The sequence below is a fragment of the Rhipicephalus microplus genome, chromosome 6, assembly GCF_043290135.1.
Source record: "Rhipicephalus microplus isolate Deutch F79 chromosome 6, USDA_Rmic, whole genome shotgun sequence".
In the NCBI taxonomy this organism is placed as follows: domain Eukaryota; kingdom Metazoa; phylum Arthropoda; class Arachnida; order Ixodida; family Ixodidae; genus Rhipicephalus; species Rhipicephalus microplus.
Window position 1 is genome coordinate 55,769,918 of NC_134705.1, and position 10,289 is coordinate 55,780,206.

The following is a 10,289-nucleotide window of genomic DNA, read 5'->3' on the forward strand; positions in this document are numbered from 1 at the left end:
TGTTCCTTGGTGTCTTTATTGTCTGTAAATATTATGAACGCCCTTCGGTAAATTCATTTTTTTATGCGCTTTGGTTGCTTACGTATGCATATGGGAGGACAACCATTTCTATGGAATTCCGCATATAGAAAAAATATTTGTTAAAACAGGAAAATATCTTTTAATTGTCTACATTGGTTTCCCCGTGTCTGTTCTCTTTATGGCTTTCCTCCGGTACGACGCTTGCGCAAATTTTACATGAAAGTGAATATTGAGACAATCAAACTGATGAAAGCTAGTACTCCTACACATTATTTAAAAAAAAATTGGGGAACCCTCAAGCCTAGTTTTGGAGAGTTACGCACTCATCCACGCACGCGCGCACACTCACGCACGCACACACACGCACGTGCACACGCATAATACTCATACGACACTCACACAATATAGGTTTCCCAATCACTCGACTGTCTTCGACGCGTAGGTGGACCAGGAGCAGGGCGAGACCAAGAGCCATGTTTACTGATTGGAGCCCGGGCCGCGACTGCCCGCTGCCACCGGCTACCGTGTGCCACATGCCACACGCAATCGTCATTGTTCTTTTCTTTTTATAATGGGCATGCTAGCGGCCGCCACTCCCATGACCTTTCTAAGCTTCTCAATCTCCTGTTAGCACCTAATTTTCTGTCTCTCCCTCAGGCTTTTTCTTAGATATCACTCAGTTATCCATAATGACCAGCGGTTATCCTGCCTACGCGCTAAATGCCAGGCCCATGTTAATTTCTTTTTTTTATTTCTGTTATGATATGTCAACCGCCATTTGTTACCTGACCAACTCTGCTCTCTTCCTGTCTTCCTATAGTTACACGTGTTATTTTGCTTTGCAAGTGCTCGTTGTGGTGTCCTCAATTTAGGTTGAACCCTTTTTCGTAGTCCTCCAGGTTTTTGTTCTGTGCCGGTATGATGCAGCTGTTCCATACCTTCCTCTGGAGCGTTACTGTTCGAATACTATTCATATTTTAAGAATGGTTTCAGATTGCGCTCCGCCTGATCCTAATTATTTAACTTACTTCAGTCCTATCGTTTGGACTTTCATCTACTACCTGGCACAAGGAAACGTATGCTATTTTATTCGAAGGCAAATAAAATTTAGGATTTGGGTTTCCGCCTTTCAGATGTTAGCTGAGAGACCGGACAATCGAGATGAGCAGTTAATGAAGGATTGATAGCCTGAACAGGTCTTTCACTTTTCCTGCTTAGCGTGAAGTGTGGTGACAGTATCATTTACTCAGAGTGGCGAAAAACCTATATCGAAAAAGGAACACACAACATGGTCAAGAATGGCATGCGGAGCATGGGAAAGTACTTTTAAATTTCTTACTGCAGTATGTATTTGTGTAATTAAAACAGACATTCCACTGCGTAGAGCAGTGGTTATGTTTTCTTTTATTCATATAAAATATAATCGAAGGGGCTGCTGACATGGTGATAGTTACCCCTTTCCGCTTGATTGCTACAATCGTTATGGTGCTGCCCCGCCACGTTGTTGTAGTGGCTAAGTTGCTCTGCTGCTGACCCGCAGGTCGCGGGATCGAATCCCGGCTGCGGCGGCTGCTATTTCGATGGAGGCGAGAATGCTGTAGACCCGTGTGCTCAGACTTGGGTGCACGTTAAAAAATCCAGGTGGTAGAGCCCTCCACTACAGCGTCTCTCATAATCTAAAGTGGTTTTGGGACGCTAGACCCCACATATCTATCATCAATCAATCTGTTATGGTGCTCGGCAGCTGACTGAAGGTCAAAACTTCCGGAACCCTCCACAATAAGATCTCTCACAATCACGTAGTTTTGGGGTGCAAACCTCTGTCAGATAATAACTATAATAAGGACATACTTCTGCTCAGTTATTATAATTTTTATAATTGTTATTGTTAATATGACAATGGCATTATTATTATTATTATTATTATTATTATTATTATTATTATTATTATTATTATTATTATTATTATTATTATTATTATTATTATTATTATTATTATTATTTTCTGTTCCATGCAGAGAGGAGAATAGTTCTGTGGCAAACTAGTTTCCACGTACAAAGGCGCACAAGATTATGTACATCGCCATGTTTCCTGAGCTATGTGTGAATCACATTCAGCTTTAAATATTGCACCCTGTGTTTCATGGAAATATGAAATATTTTTTCACGGAATGACACCGAGTCGTAAAAAGAACTCTCTGCGATATGCCATCTGTATGATCTACCCTGAGTAAGGCAAATGAAGCAAATATTAAGGGGCCCATCGTGAAGGACTGTCTTGTTCTATGAAACGAACATAATATCAAGTCTGGTCACATGAAAAGCACCTAATTTTCATCTTCTTTTTTGCCTTATGTTAAAAGAAGTCTTTCACGGAGGTGGTTACTAAAGTACTGGCCTCCATAAGTACAAGCTAACACATACATCAATTGTATACGCCCTCCTTTTTCCATAAGGAAAGTTGTACGACTGAAGCGTAAAGCAAGTGTTAAAGAAATCCGGTGGCGTTAGATGCTTGCTCAATGATAGCTATAATGCACGACACGAGTGCTCGAGAAATTGCGCTAACGCTGGTCGCGTCCGTATACACGAGGGCCGTCAAAGACAAACAGCATACAAGGTAAACCAGACCCAATACACACAGCTTCTCGTGTCCGCGTGACTAAGTTTCCCCGGCTGTCACATTGCTGCAACGCAGCCGACAGAGGGTATCTGTGCACGCACTCGAAACACTTCCTCTTCTTCGCTGCCATTTTTACTTGCGAGCTTAACGACCAGTGCGCTTGCTGCGCCCTTTCAGCCTTGACCCGCGCGCAATAGCTGTCTTTCTATTAGGTTTATTACAGTGCAAGTCACACCATGCTAGACGCGAGCACGTGGGGGTGGCCCAGTGCGCATGTGCAGAGTCAAATAGAAGTTCTGCACGAGGATGAGCCACAATGTACGCGTCAATAAGCTCAAGGTGACGACGTCTGCTGCGAACACTAGTGTTAAAAATACATTACGGTGCCCTGAAAGTGAGTCATTTGCCAGCATCTTGTTGTGTGCCCTTGTAATACTACATGACAGTTCCTGAGAACAGACAATAAAACTATTAGTTCTCTATAAACACTGTGGCATTGTGTTCACACACACACACACACACACACACACACACAAAAAGTGAGCCCTTGAATTCCTACTGCTTGCATTCTTACGAGGCCGTTGGTGGACTTGCTCACTCTCGCATTGAGTCGTCTTCTAATGGTCATAGACTGTCGACGACAGCTCAGTGCCGTATTTCGTATAAATTGTCTACTCAGCGCAGTACTCTGCCTAATAAAAACCATGGTTCACAACCTATAATACCTATTATTTTAGAATTTGAATTTCAGTATGGCATTATTTGCGTAATACTCCTAAACAAGGACTTACAGCACTCGTATAGCAGACGTTAGTTTTGCGCAAACTTATTCATACACGAATGGTCATGGTATGCAGCTCGATTATGCTACGACTGTTTTTGTCGGTGACCAGAAATGCGGTTAGGCGGGAGGAAGTTTGGGACGACCAATTCTCTCGCGCCCTGAAATACATATATTGTTTTGCGCGCACTCGTAGGTTCACACTAGCACATTCATCAAAGCTGGTTGGCCCTCCACAAAAAAATTATTAAAATCTGGCCCCTCCTTTGTGGGTGCATGGCACGTGCTAAAAATAACGCGCGAGACTTAAGCCCCGTCCAACATCGGCACTCAGCACGCAGTCACGCATACGACTATTTAAGTCTACCGTGTGATCTCGTGTTACCTTCATGACATGAAGTCACTTTTCTACGCAATGTTAACTTTTCGACCGCTAACTTTTCGACCCTCGCCTTCACACTAGTGTATGTTTACCTAACAATTCAGCTCGTTTTGATCGAAAAAGTCTGGATGACATACTTGCGATCATACCGGATGCATAGATAGTTACAGAGGACTTCAACGACCACCACCCAATCCGGAGAAGCTCAAAAGGCGGGAAACTGTCTTAATTTCTGTCGGCCCTTGAACTTCTCTACTTAATGATAAGTGTCCTACAATTCTACGAGGGTCCGCGTAGAGCAGCTGCTTAGACTTATTATTTCTGTCGCGTCACTTCACCACAAGCGTCAAGTGGTATTTATACATCGAGACGCATGGTAACGATCATATCCCCAGCTATCTCAATTTGAAAGGCTTCGCCAGGGGTCAACCGCCAAAAACTATCCAGGGGATCAATTTGCCTTTCACAAATAACATAGAAGATACATGTGTGAAATGCTTATCCTCTGGCATTGAGCAAGCGATTAAAGGAGCATCGCAAAGCGCGATGTGCACGCCGGCGTGCTCTCAAGGCTTTCAGAAATTGACGTAAAGTTAGAGCAACTTTGCGCAATTCATCGGTGTGCAGAGAGCACATATCGGCGCACAAAGTCCATCGAAGATTTACGCATAGCACGGCGCATGCAAAACATGATTCAGCGTCGTATGGATAAACTGGAGTTCCAATGGTGGGCGAAATTTCGCGATTTTCTAGACCCTCGTAAACCCCCTCTCAAATATGAAGAACCGTGTGAAGCCTACGCACATTTCCCGAACAAGGTTTTCCGTTTAAAGCCCTGGCACTTTTTCAACGTAGAAAGGACATCAGGATGGCGGAACATTTTTGTAGGAAGATTGCAGGCCCATTATATTTCACAGGGGTCCTTGCTGCTGCTTCCGCACCACATCCCCTTGATCCGTGTATGAACTTGCCTTTTTTGGTGGAAGAGTTGGACGCAGGTCTTGCTTGTTGTAATCGATCGACGTCGCCAGGACCAGATGGTATATGATACAATTCATTGTGCAACCTCGAAGATCGCGCACGTAGTGCTTTCCCGGACGAATTTAATGAGTCTTGGCGAGCTGAAGCGCTTTGCAGAAAATGGAAAACACCCGTTTGGTTCCAGTTATCAAACCTGGAAAATCACTTCTAGAGCTGACGTCATACCGACCAATAGCACTAGCTAGTTGCGTGGGCAAGCTGATTGAGTGAATGATTCCTGCCAGACATGAGTAGCTCTTAGAACATTAGATAGTCTACCCAGACGCCATGGCCGGCTTTCATCGTCTTCGTAGCTCCATCGACAACTTCATTGATCAGGTGCCATTCGCACAACACCTGAAAATTAGCCGATGGCTATCTAGAGCATAATTTTTGGATGTCAAAGAAGCTTATGACAATGCCTCCCATAAAGCCCTACTTGATACCCTCGAGTCCGTTGGCTTGGGTGGGTGAGTGTACCGCTAGAACTGCTGCTACCTTCATAAGAGATCATTGTTTATGGAAACTGATGATGGGCCGCCATCTGAGCATTACATACACTGGGGTGTTCCTAAGGTGGTGTATTGAGCTTCACACTATTCAGTCTTGTCATGATCGGCCTTGTGGAAACTATACCAGAGTGTGTGTAGATAACTATTTATGCAGGCGATATTGGTGTTTGGACATCTGGTGTAACACGTCCGCAGATGTGTGCGAAACTTCAGAAAGCTGCGAACCCTATTTCGGTGTACCTCAGAGAGCAAAATGTCGATATTTTTTAGACAGATCAGTGCTGGTTGCGTTCACGCGGAAGGCAATGACGTAATATCCCATCACCATTAATCGACAAATTTTCTGTACACCCGCACACACAGGTTCTTGAGAGCCACCATTGATTGAAATCTCTGCTGCAATCCCCATGTGGCCACTCTTAAAAAGCGCATACCAGCCATCTTCCAACTTTTGAACTTCCTCGGAGAAAAAAAGTGGGACACGTCAGTGCACGCCACGTTGCAGCTAAACAGGACGTTGTTCCAGGGGTACTTGCGGTACAGCTTGCCTGTTTTGACGAACACCTGCAAAAAGCATACATAAAATTGAAAACGCTGAGGGTCAGGAACTCAGAGTTTGTCTTGGATTACCACGGTGCACATCCACAGCGGAGACCATCGCGATCGCCAGAGACCATCCGGCCTCAGTGCACATTAGTCTAGAGGTGCTTCGAGAGCATATTAGGAACCTTGCTCGCACCACTGCCCACCACCTCGCTTCGCTTCCAGAAGATCGACCAAGTGCCTCCTTCTGTAAGAGAATTTTGAGTTACCGTGAGTGCTTTCCAACAGGCCACACACCTCCGAAACGTATCCGGACACCCCCTTGGTGTTTAGACCGTACAAACCTACGCTTGACAGTGACAGGAATTTGCAAAAAGTCGGACCTCTCGACACCAGCTTTGAAGCAGCTGATTTTACATATGCTGCACGAAGGATACAAACACAACGTTAAACATTATACGGATGGTTCGACAAAAGTTTGGGGATCTGCAGGAGCTGGGATCTTTCGAGCGAAATCCGAAACCATCCAATTTCGAACGTCTTACAAAACAACACCGACAGCCAAAGAGCTCGTAGCACTCCACTGTGCACTCCGCAGGATTGATCAAGAAGCACCTCTAAAATGGTGCATTTTCACCGGTTTGGAACCATCTCTGTATTGTACTCGATTCGCGCTACGTCGTAGACCTTAAGACCAATTGATGTTTGAAACAAAACAATTGTATCAGTAAGTGCTACAGAAAGGACCCGATGTAACTTTTCAATGGTTACCGGACCACTTCAGAATCATCCATAACGAGCATGCCAACGCTGCAGCAAATAACGGTCACGAAAATGGCATCATGAATCTCATCCACTGTGAAGAAGCGACGTAGCAGCAAGAAATATTACGCTCGCGCACGATGTCACCAATTCTCTGTGGAACACGCCCCTGGTTTCTACACACCCGTCTTCACCGTCTGGACCCATACCTATGACTTTCCATTCCATGTGGGTTATCCAGATTTGAGACAACCGTTCTCTGTCGCATGGGGTATAGGGTGTCTTTTACGAACGCCGTTGCTAGCCGCATCGGATGGGCAGACAGTGCTGCATGTGATCATTGCAGCGCTGACGAAACCATTGAACGTATTTTGTGTCAGTTCCCTCAGTACAATTATCAGAGACAGTCCTTGTCAGCCGTGTTTGCACACCTCTACAACCAGCCGCTTCCCGAAAAATTAATTTTGATCGATATGTGGTGTTTAACGACCCAAAACCACCATGTTATTATGAGAGACACCGTAGTGGAGGACTCCGGAAATTTAGACCACCTGGGGTTCTTTAACGTGCACCCAAATCTGAGAACACGAGCCCACAACATTTCTGCCTCCATAAGAAATGCTGTCGCCACAGCCGGGATTCGATTCCGCGACCTGCGGGTCAGCAGGAAAAATTATTTTGGAATACCGGAAAGATCAAGCTTCACGTCAAAAAGCGACGAAGGCCCTCCTGACGTGTCTGCGATCGACCCGTCTCGTCGAACGTTTTTGGCGTTTCAAAGTGTTTGTGTGCTTTCGCTTCCGTACCACGCTCTTTCTCTCATTCCCTTTTCGTTACTTCTCTGTCTCTCATTTACTTTTCCCCAGTCCAGGGTAGCAAACCAGACACGTGCTTTCTAGTTAACATCCCCACCTCTCTTCATACCACATCTCTCTCTCACTCTCTCTCACTCTCTATAGGAATCGAGGGAAGTGTTTACAGGAAAATATTGATTTTAGAAGAAAAAAAACGCGTAAAACTGCTTACCGGTGCAACCTGTTTACTAAGTGTGAATGATGATTTTACAGTCCTGGGCAGACATTCCCTGGTCGAGTTTTCACAGAAATACACCGGATAGCGGCCTGAGAGCTTTTGACCACCCATGTAAAAACGGCGCGGTCCCCGCGATGCTGTACACAAGCTTAATGCGTAAAAGGCAGACACTCTTTAAAGGCGCAATATGTGACGTACAACCCTTGCATTGGTTTATCTGTGTAAATAATACGGTATACCACAATGCAGCCTTAATGAAAACTGATCGAGTAGTGCACGAGCATTTCAAGCAGTCGCCGTTGCGTGAGCGTTAGCAAAGCGTTTCAAATATAGTTTCTCAAAAGTATATTTGGCGCTTATTGGGTGTTAAACCGTCCTAATATGATTCATTTTTTTGTAATTTTCACAGTTCTTGTACGTTCATTTAACGTAAATAGGCAAATAGATCCATGCTGATGTACACTTATTGTTGTCATTAGCAAACAATATCGCGCAGATTCGTTATTGTAAAGTGCAGTCTGTTCATTGCGGCTAAGCAAACATGAACACATGGCATCCCTTTTTGTTGTATTTTCGATTTCTGCATCTTTCTTTTCATTCCATGAACGTGGAGTATGTATACCATAAATACGCGCATATACTAAAGCTTGACACTTCACGACTGCTGTCACATTAAAATAGCCTATGAGGCGAAACGCGTTGTATGACGCAGCATGAAGGTGAGTGAATATTACGTACCATTTACTAGACTAAAGCGATGAAAACAGTGGCAGTAGACAAGGATATGCATGCGCTAACAATCAGAGCGAAAAAACATAGAAATCAATGCAGCCAGGAGCGACAAAGTAGTGTAAAAGCTAACTGCGAGAAAGTGCAATGTAGCACCTACACTGCAAAATTTTTCGCAGTTTTACAGCATGTTTTGTGTCGAAATTGCGCCTACATACCGCCAAAGACGTCACCGGTTTTTGACAAGAATACATACAAACCCATAGAAAGCAAACAAGGCGGACATGGGAGGTACGCAGTGAATCAACCTAATTTAAAGGGTGCCATGGAGAGAGAGAAACAGCAATTATTAATGCTAGCCTAAAAGATAGTCCTCCTTGGGTGGAGCCCTTAGTTCAGGGCCCTGTCGGCTCGCGCCAAACCATGTAGTCGCTGGATCAGCCAACACTACTCCTGTGGTTGCGCACTGGTCAGCGCATTCTCTCAGGAGGAATGTGAGGGTGAAGGAGCAGTGCGGTATCCCAGTGGTTTTGGGCTTTCCCACGTGCAGTGGTACACCGTGCTCTTCGCTCCTTAGTAGGGGCAGTATCAGGAATATTGGGTGGGGTGGAAGAGATGAAGGATCAAAAGCAGTGGGAATGAATTCTTGAAGCTGCTAGAAGGAAACATTGTCCTCTCATTTGGTGGTTTTCTTGTGGTTGGAACTAGAAACGGCGTTTTCGCTAATACTGTAATGTGCCATGTAGTTTAAAGATAACTCCGGCAATGTTTTCGAGGTCAGTGGATCTCAATAAAACTCTCTGTGTACGTCCTTTGCCCGTTTCTGTCATTTATGCAAAATTAGAGTTTTGAGAAATGCACTGGTTGTTTGCAATTGAATTTTAAAGATTGCCTCCAAAAGTACGCCTCGCTTTCCAGAAATATTGGCAACACTGTCTTATTGACATCATGTTTGGCCTGTCAACGGAAGTGACGCAGCCGATGGCATCGGTACTTTGACCGCTACAGCGTTTATCGTGCGGCCACAATGGCGACGGCGGGGGTGTTTAGCACGGCTATAGCACAGGAGAGCTTTCTTCCTTCCTCTGTGTTGTTTGGCCGGCACTTGTCTCATCTGGCTTTCACAGTTTTCATACTCCGCACCGGCGGGACTCCGGTTTTTAACGAATAGTACGTCATCAGTGGACAGGGCGCCCGCTTTGGTTTCGGTTTCGGTAGTGCACTTTTTTGCTTAATAAAAATTATTTCAAAATTTTCTGAGCATTTCAGCTACTGGGCTCACACAAGAGTGTCTCAGGAACATAGAAACACCATTACCTGGACATGGTCGAAAAATTGTTGTTGTTGGCCTTTAACGATGTGAAATGCATGGGCCAGCTTTGAAGGCAAAGGTGTCATTAGCCGCTCATGACTTCTCCTACACTAGGAAAGGTGGGGCTCTCAGTGAGGGATTTCTGTTAATGAGGGAACATCCCGGACTAACGCCAAAGCAATATTCTTTATCGTGGAAGTGATGGCTCCGTGTACGCCATTTACCCGATGGCGCTTCACTACTCCTAAATTTTAAAGTCAAAGCTTAGGGCTTCTTATCCTAGGAACACGTGAAAAGGCTGACAACAAGCTCAGTAACATGTTTAGCGTGGTTTTCTGGCCAGTTAGTCCACAATATGAACTGCAAGGTTCCAGCACGTGATTTCCTGACATTTTGCACAGGAGGGCACTTGGCCTAGCAGTGCAAGAGGTGCGGAACCACACCGTACTTTGGCCGTGTGTTGATTGTGAGTAGGTAACCCAACCAAATTAAAAGAGAAATATGCGAAGTTTTTCACATAAGGAAGTTTAACATGTAGCACACAAGTAAAGGTGTGGTGAAGATAGAGAAAA